Consider the following 6,877-nt stretch of genomic DNA (forward strand, 5'->3'; position numbering starts at 1 on the left):
AAAAAAAAAAAAAAAAAAAAAAAAAAAGCAGAGAATCAGAACAGAAAAGAAAGTCAGATTTAGGCCGAGTGTGGTCGCTCATGCCTAGTAATCCCAGCACTTTAGGAGGTTGAGGTAGGAGCATCACTTGAGCCCAGGAGATCAGCCTGGGCAACATAGCAAGATCCCCATCTCTAAAGAAATAGAAAGATGTGAAGTGTAAGGACTTGACAGGTCATTGCTGGCTTGAAGATGTGAGTGCCATGTGAAAAGAAATGTGTGCAAAGTTTGAAGTTCTTAGGAGAAAGGGCCTAGCTGAAAGCTAGTGAGAAATGGAAACCTTAGTCCTACAATAACAACAAATTAAATTCTGCCAACAACCTGAGTGAGCTTGGAAGTGGATTTTTCCCTAGAGTCTGCAGAAAGGAATTCATCCAAGCCTACATTTTGATCTCATCCTTGTGAGAGCCTAAGCCTAGAAACCAGTTAAGCCATGCTATTCATGGACTTCTGACCCATGAAACTGTGAGATAATGAGTTTTAAGACACTACATGCTTATATGTTATGGCAGCAATATAGTGACAGAAATACAGTGACAGTCCTTTAATACATCTCTTCTTCCATGCGTATACACACTAACATAAATGCATACTAAATTTTTGTATAATTAACTTGTATATTGGCTTTCTGTGAACCAGAAAAGCAATTTGCCTTTCTTCTTATCTTCTTCCTACACTATCCCCTTTATCCCCTTTAACCAATTATTAGTAATTTCAGGTTATAATTTTTTACCTTTCTTTTTGGCAATATATATCCTTATACCTCTGTGATATGGTGATACAGTAAGGAATATATGTTTTGTCTCTTGTCCCCATTGCTGGCACAGAGCTCCTAAAATTCTTCTAATTCCCTGAGCAATAGGAGTGTTAGGAACATTTTTGTTCAAAGAACATTTTGTTCTTTGATCCTGGGTTCTGACACAGAGCTCCTAATTCTTGGAATTTTCTGAGTAATAAGAATGTCTTTTGTTTTGATGAGGCAACTTTTGGTGGCCTCCTGCATGGGGACTGGTCACCAGAAAGACCAAGCTGTGAAAAAAGCTTGGAACTTTCAGCTCTACCTCCTATCCTCTGGGAAGGGGAGAAGGGCTGGAAATTGAGATTATAGTAGATCATGCCTATGTGATGAAGCTTCCATACCAGTCCCTAAACTACGGCATTAGAAAAGATTTCTAGGTTGGCATTCAGAAAACTTCAGGTTAGCATTCAGAGAACTTCAGGCCTATGTGATGAAGCTTTTATAAAAGTCCCTAAACTATGGCATTCAGAAAACTCCTAGGTTCACAAAGCTTCTGAAGTGCTCAGAAAGCCTCTAGGCATCTACATGCCAGGAGGGTGGCATGTTGCAAATTCACAAGGACAGAAGCTCCTACACTCAGGACTCTTCCAGACTTCACCCTATATAATTCTTTATTGGCTGTTCATCTGTATCCTTTGTTATATAATAAACCAGTAAATGTAAGCAAGTATTTCTATGAGTTCTGTGAGCTCTTCTAGCAAATTATCCAACCTAAGCAGGGGGTCATAGGAAACCCAATTTAAAGCTGATCAGTCAGAAGTATAAGTGACAACCTGGGACTTGCAATTGGCATCTAAAGTAGGGAGGATTCTTGTGAGACTGTACCCTTAACCTGTGGGGTCTATGAGGAATATGAAATGGGATGGGATGAAATGGATCCAGCTGTTGTCTGCAGAGAATCAGAAAATTTGTCAATGTAGGAAAACTCTCACAGTTGGTGGCCAGAAGTGTTATGTGTTAAGTGTGTGTAGTATACAAAGAAAAAAAAAATGTTTGTTTTTATCTATTATACAAACCCCAACACTCAGCAAATCAATTCACCAGGTATTCAATCAATGTTTGATGAATAAATAATGCAAGGGTATTATGTTTAGTGTATTGGCTTTTATTTTCTCTATATTCTTGGATAATTAAGGAAATCCATGATATATTCATCAATTTTGTAGAACAACAAACTGCAAGAAACGAGAAAAGCTATCTTTATACATTTTTCCTTTATTTCTTTGCGATCAAACTATTTATTGTTGATTTTTTTGCACATTTCCAAGAAGCAGCCTATTTTAATACCGAATAATCGATTCCAGATAATACTATAAGACAGAGGTTACTAAAAATACCCTAATCCTAACCTTAGCCCTAAACCTAGTCCTAGTCCTAACCCTATTCTTAACCCTCAGCCTAATCCCAACCTCAACCCCACCTCTAATCCTAATTTAGGATTAGGGTTTACCCTAAACCAGGCTCTCATCACAACCCTGACTCCAGTTCCACCAGTAATAAGCCATGATAGGCTATGTCCAGCCGTGACTGATCTTGACCATTCATGACTGACTTTGACTGGTCTTGATCATCTATGACTGGCAGACTGGCTGTGACCAGCTTTGACTGACCTTAACTGGTCTTGAGTAGCCCTGACCAGCTGTGACTGGCTTGGACCTACTGTGACCATCCCTGACCAGCCATGACTAGTTTTGGCTTGTCTTAACCAGCTGTGGCTAGATTTGATCAGTCTTCACTGGCTTTGATACGCTGGACCAGTTTTAACCAGCTATGACCAGCCTTAACCAGTTTTGACTGGCTTAGACCAGCCATGACCAGCTTTGGCTGGTCTTTGCTGGTTGTGACCACTGTGAATGGCTTTTACCAGCCTGAATAGGTTTTAACTAGCCATGGCTTGTCTTGATCAGCCATGACTGGCTGTGACCAGCTTTGATTACAATTGACTGGTTTTGATCAGCTTAGACCAGCTGTGACCATCTTTGACCAGTCATGACAGACCTTAACCAATTTTGACTGGCTTACACTGGCCATGACCAGCTTTGACTGGCCATGACTAGCCTTCATCAGCCATAACTGGTTTTGACTAGAATTGACCAGTTTTTACCAGCCATGACTGATCTTGACCACCCAGGACCAGACATGACTGGCTTCGACTAGTCATGACTGGCTTTGGCCAGAATTGACTGGTTTTTATCGGCTTAGACCAGCTGTGGCCAGCTTTGACCTGTGTTTACTGGCTGTGACTGGCTTTGACTGGCCTGGACCAGTTTTAACCAGCCATGACTAGTCTTAACCAGCCATAATTGATTGGCCTTGGCTACCTGTGACCAGCTTTGATTGCCTATGACTGGCCTTGATCAACTGTGACTGCCTTTGGCCTATCTTGACCAGCCATGACCAACTTTGGCCAGCCATGACTGGCTTTGACCAACCATGCTGGATTTGGCCTGTCTTGACCAGCCATGACCAGCTTTGACTGGCCTTGACTAGCCACAGTCAGACTTAACCAGGTGTGACTGACAATAACCAGTTGTGACTAGCTTGCATAGACCTCAACTGGTCTTAACTGGCCATGGCCAGCCTTGACTGGAGTTGACTGGCTTTTACCAGATTAGACCAGCCATAACCAGCTTTGGCTAGTTTTGGCTGGTCTTGACCACTTTTGACTGACCTTGACCAGTCTTGAAGGGTCCTAGCTGGCTTAGACTGACCTTGATGAATATTCACTGTTTTGTTTCGGTTTTTTTTAACCAGATTTGACCAAAATGACTGGCCTTGACTGGCAGTATCTGGTCAGCACCCTGCTGCTTCCTGTCCAACCAAGCTCCTGGGACTCAGGGGCTGTACAACACCATAGGGGTAGGTGGAGGAGGGCAGAGTGGTAAGCGTGCACCCAGGAGAGCTCACTGGTGGGGTTACACCAGAAGGGCCTTGGAGATTACTTCCTCTTGCAGATGGAGAAATAGACCCTGTGGGTGTAGACTCAACTATCAGAGCAGGTAGCAGTGGAGAAGGGCAAAGATACCTGTATGACAGGAGTCATCTGGGGTGAGTGCAAATTTGCACACTTTTCTCCTCCCTGAGACTTTCAGTTCCACAGAGCAGCCTCTGAAGTACATGTACATACTTATTGATCCACAATCCAGACAATAGATAAGAGTTGAAGAACCAGAGAAGAGAGGACCAGGTGGAAATGTAGTAGAGAGGCAAGGTGTTAGCCTGGGAATATGCTAGTTAACTCACAAGGTAATGGTGAGAGAAGGGAAGGAAAGAGTGAAATAATCACTCTAGCTATAGCTATAGCCAAAACTCTAACCCTAGCTTTTTTTTTTTTTCCTGAGGCAAGATCTCACTTGTCACCAAGGCAAGAGTACAGTGTTGTGATGTTGGCTTACTACAGCCTCGACCTCCCAGGTTCAAGTGATCTTCCTGCCTCACCCCCCAAGTAGCTGAGACTACAGGCACACACCACCATGCCCAGCTAATTTTTATTTTATTTATTTAATTAATTTATTTATTTTGAGACAGAGTCTCACTCTGTCACTCAGGCTGGAGTGCAGTGGCACGATATCAGCTCACTGCAACCTCCGCCTCCTGGGTTCAAGCAATTCTCATGCTTAAGCCTCCCAAGTTGCTGGGGTTACAGGTGTGCACGACCACGCCTGGCTAATTTTTGTATTTTTAGTAGAGACAGGGTTTCACCATGTTGGCAAGGCTAGTCTCAAACTCCTGGACTCAAGAGCCTCAAATGCCTTGACCTTCCAAAGTGCTGGGATTATAGATGTGACCCACTGCACCCGGCCCTGGCTAATTTTTTGTATTTAGGTTGGTGTAAAAGTCATTGAGGATTTTGCCATTAAAAGTAATATTTTTTGGTAGAGACGGGATTTTGCCATGTTTTCCAGGCTGGTCTTGAACTCCTGGACTCAAGCAATCCACCCGCCTCAGCCTCCCAAAGTGCTAGGATTACAGGCCTGAACCACTGCACCTGACCTTTAGCCTTAACCCCCTAACCCCTAAACCCTGACTCTAGCCCTAGCCCCAGCCTCAACCCTAAGCCTAACCCTAACTCTAAACCTCAAACCCTATTTATCCCTTAATCCCTAAAATCTAAACCCTAACCCTCTAATCCTAAACACCCTAAACAGTATACCCAACCCCAACCCTGGATCAAACCAAACATATCAAACAAAGGCATGACATCACAAGGACAGAAAACTACAGAACAATATCCCTTCTAACCACACTTGTAATAAACCTTAACAAAATAATAGTAATATGACACTAGAGTCATCCCTCAGTATCCGTGGGCAATTGGTTCCAGAAACCCTACCAATACCAAAATCAACACACGCTCAAGTCCTGCAGTGAGGCCTGTGGAATCAGTGGATACGAAAAGTTGGTCCTCTGTATATGTGGGTTTCACATCCCACAAATACTGTTTTTAATCCTTGTTTGGTTATGGATGTGGAATCTGCTAACATGGAGAGCCAAATGTGTTTCTCAAGCCCTGTGGCTAGTGGGAAACCAATGCCAAAGTTAAATCAGAAGAGTGACATGATGAGATTTATGTTTGTGAATGAGTATTTTGCCATTATCAAGTTGAGTTTACCAATGGTGGGCAGGTGAATCTGTGCTCCTCCCAGTGGACTACACTGAGGATACCATAGCATCAGGCCAGGGTGTTACTGCCAGGTATGCAGGTTCTGTGTCTGCTCAGGAGGAAACATTGGGTAAACCAAGTTTGGAGTCATCTCTGCTCTTTAGATCTACCAAGGTTGTGAAACTGAGGGACAGTCTCAGAAACAGTTCCAGAAAAAGAAAACTGGACCTGAATAGAAAAAGATATTTTTCCTCCCAGTTGGGGCAGGTGGTGAAGTGAAATGAGTCTGCAGATTGGAATGTCAGGTAGAAATCATGTACTTCCTGATTTGGGGATTATGTGATGGTTACCTAGGAGAGTGTCCCTGCTTTGGGTAAAATATACTGGAGTATTTTGTGTGAAGTTGCAAATCTGGTACAGCAATAACCACTGGGGAATCTGAGAGAAAGGATAACAAGTACTTTGTACTGCTATTGCAAGTTTTCTTTTTTTGTTTTTCCCCAAGATGGAGTCTTGCTCTGTCCCCAAGATGGAGTCTTCCTCTGGTCAGGCTGGAGTGCAGTGGCAGGATCTCAGCTCATTGCAACCTACGTCTCCCTGGTTGAAGCAATTCTCCTGCCTCAGCCTCTCGAGTCCTGGGATTACAGGTGTGAGTCACCGGGCCCGGCTGCAAGTTTTTTACAAGTATGAAATTATTGGGAAGTAAACTACTTTTCAAAACAACCATGTCAACACTGTCTCAGTAAAGCAGAGACAATATCAAACGTTGTTATAGAGGCTAAGCCTGACCCAAATCCACATCAGCCAAAGCTATGAAACCAATTGCCCTTGTAAGAATCCAAATGTTATATTAGTATTAAGAGGCCAGTGCATAGCATGATGTTAGTGGCCATCACACCGTAGGCTTGGAGAAGAACCTTGAGGTATGGTGGAAACTGGGATTTTTGATTTTCCATTTTCCACATGAAGCCCTTCCTCTCCTGGATACTCTGAAGACTGACTGCCCCTCAGCAGTCACAGCTGCCAACAGGAAGAATTCACCATTGACATTGTCTCCAGTTGTCCCAAAGCGAGGCAGTGCACCCTTAGGTCTGGGCTGAGGAAAACGAAACTCTTGTTTTGAAGTGGGCTTGGTGCTGAACTCCTTAAGCGGAACACAGGGCGCCTCACGGGGTCAGAAAAGGAGGGTTCGCGCGCCCCCTGCTGGCCACAAGAGACAGTGCGAGATTCTCGGCACTCACTGTGTAGCGGTGGCCGTGCGCCCCTCCTGGCTGTCCTGCTGAATCAATTAAATTCACTGTGCAGCCTGTAATCCCAGCACTTTGGGAGACTGAGGGAGGCGGATCACCTGAGGTCAGGAGTTCGAGACCAGCCTGGCCAAGATGGTGCAACCCCATCTCTACTAAAAATACAAAATTAGCCGGGCTTGGTGGTAC

The sequence above is a fragment of the Cebus imitator genome, unplaced genomic scaffold (assembly GCF_001604975.1).
Source record: "Cebus imitator isolate Cc_AM_T3 unplaced genomic scaffold, Cebus_imitator-1.0 Scaffold709, whole genome shotgun sequence".
Lineage (NCBI taxonomy): Eukaryota > Metazoa > Chordata > Mammalia > Primates > Cebidae > Cebus > Cebus imitator.